Raw genomic sequence first — 2,500 nt, 5'->3', positions numbered from 1 at the left:
CCTTAACCTAACCTGTATTGCGCCTTAACGTAACCTGTATTGCGCCTTAACGTAACCTGTATTGCGCCTTAACGTAACCTGTATTGCGCCTTAACGTAACCTGTATTGCGCCTTAACGTAACCTGTATTGCGCCTTAACGTAACCTGTATTGCGCCTTAACGTAACCTGTATTGCGCCTTAACGTAACCTGTATTGCGCCTTAACGTAACCTGTATTGCGCCTTAACGTAACCTGTATTGCGCCTTAACGTAACCTGTATTGCGCCTTAACGTAACCTGTATTGCGCCTTAACGTAACCTGTATTGCGCCTTAACGTAACCTGTATTGCGCCTTAACGTAACCTGTATTGCGCCTTAACGTAACCTGTATTGCGCCTTAACGTAACCTGTATTGCGCCTTAACGTAACCTGTATTGCGCCTTAACGTAACCTGCATTGCGCCTTAACGTAACCTGCATTGCGCCTTAACGTAACCTGTATTGCGCCTTAACGTAACCTGTATTGCGCCTTAACGTAACCTGTATTGCGCCTTAACGTAACCTGTATTGCGCCTTAACGTAACCTGTATTGCGCCTTAACGTAACCGATATTGCGCCTTAACGTAACCTATATTGCGCCGTAACGTAACCTATATTGCGCCGTAACGTAACCCACATTGCCCCTTAACGTAACCCACATTGCCCCTTAACGTAACCCACATTGCCCCTTAACTTAACCCAACACACGTTGGGCCTTAACCCAACACACGTTGGGCCTTAACCCAACACACGTTGGGCCTTAACCCAACACACGTTGGGCCTTAACCCAACACACGTTGGGCCTTAACCCAACACACGTTGGGCCTTAACCCAACACACGTTGGGCCTTAACCCAACACACGTTGGGCCTTAACCCAACACACGTTGGGCCTTAACCCAACACACGTTGGGCCTTAACCTGCTCTGTAATTGTCATACGACGCGTTAAATTAGTGTAGTGTTGCCTAACTGCAACCCCCGCAATATAGTTTGCTACTCGCACTGCCCGGTCCCCAGTGTATCGCTTCATGTTAAACACCTTGCAGCTATACACTGTAATGTGGATGGCAGCAGGACGTACATGCTCAATGCCCTTTGCAGTTGTTCATTGGCATTTGCAGTTGTTCATTGGCATTCGCATGTGCGAAGCACTTAGCCTACGCTGTGGTACGGCCTGTGTCAACTGTCCGCTGATGTTGTACGTCCAAATCACACACTGTACTGCACATTGGTCCTCATGTACTGAATGATACATCGTGGTACATGTGACCGTACAACGACTGCGCCAACAACGGCGAACCATGCGGTCCAAATGTTGTGCACTCAGCTACGTGTCGTCTCCCTATAAGAGCTGGATTGCAGTGTGGTATGCCCTGGATGGCGATCAGCATGAGCCGTCTGTTGATGTAGTGGCGCGTGTTGTCAGACGTAGTCGTCTCTTCTCACACACCGTGATAGCATGGTGCACTGCGTTCCACATCTGCGACATGCGACAGAGGCCGGTTGACAGTCGTTCGCGCAATGGACATCGCATACGTACGGGGGCCACCTTCCACGTGTTCGCGAAGCGTGCACATGTTGTTGCGTGTATGTGGGCAGACATAGTGTGTCGTGACACCTGACACAGGCATGCAACAATCGTTGAATTTGCAAATGGCGATGGACGCCTACGTTTGCTGGTGACGTTATGCAAATGAACAACTGGTAAACCGTTGTGGTGCGGTTGTTCTCGCTAGAGGTGAATCAGTGATGGCGACGATCGGTTGAGCTACCAACCGGTTGTTCCAGCGATACCCACCATGCCCACGAACGTGAATGGCATCTGGGTGTGAAGCGATACGCGGCGGTGGCTGGGTGGGACCGTCCCCGGCCGGTGAGGGGGGGCCTCCCGGCGTGCTGGCCGCGCGGTGCGTGGGCGCACGCGCTACAGCCGGCTGGTGGGGGCGGCCAGTGGCAGGCGCGCCGGCCGACGGAGGCGGCAGGCGGCGCAGCTGCGCGCCGGCGCACCCTGCACGCGGCGCCGTGCGGCCAAAGTAGGTCCTCGCGGGCCCGGTGCGAAGCGCGGTGGACATCTGCAGTGTGCTGGTCCGATTGAGGACTGTGTGCGCTGAGGATGCGCCGCCGCCCGGCGCTCGGCGCCGCGACGCCGTCTGCTGCTCGGTCGCCTCTGCGGTTCTCGCAGGTGGTTTGTATCGCAGCTGTGCGGACGTGTTGGCGCGTGCGCTGTGCTGGGAGAGTTCGCTTCGGCACCCAAGTGGGGCTTTTGTCCTTCTGTGGCGCTGGCGTTGGAGCTGCCGGTCACCGTAGGTGGCGCGTGTTGTCTCCCGCCGGCAATGCCACGACAGCACGCTCCCGGGCCTCTGTCGGCAGCGGCAAGCTCAGTTGGGAGCACGGGTGGTCGCACCTAAAGCGTCTACTCGCCAAACTCCGGGCGATTGCGCCTCTCTCGAACCCGACCAAGTACTTAGGACGGCGCTGCGCGC

Source organism: Schistocerca americana, unplaced genomic scaffold, assembly GCF_021461395.2.
Source record: "Schistocerca americana isolate TAMUIC-IGC-003095 unplaced genomic scaffold, iqSchAmer2.1 HiC_scaffold_97, whole genome shotgun sequence".
NCBI lineage: Eukaryota > Metazoa > Arthropoda > Insecta > Orthoptera > Acrididae > Schistocerca > Schistocerca americana.
Note: the sequence above shows the minus strand (reverse complement) of the source record.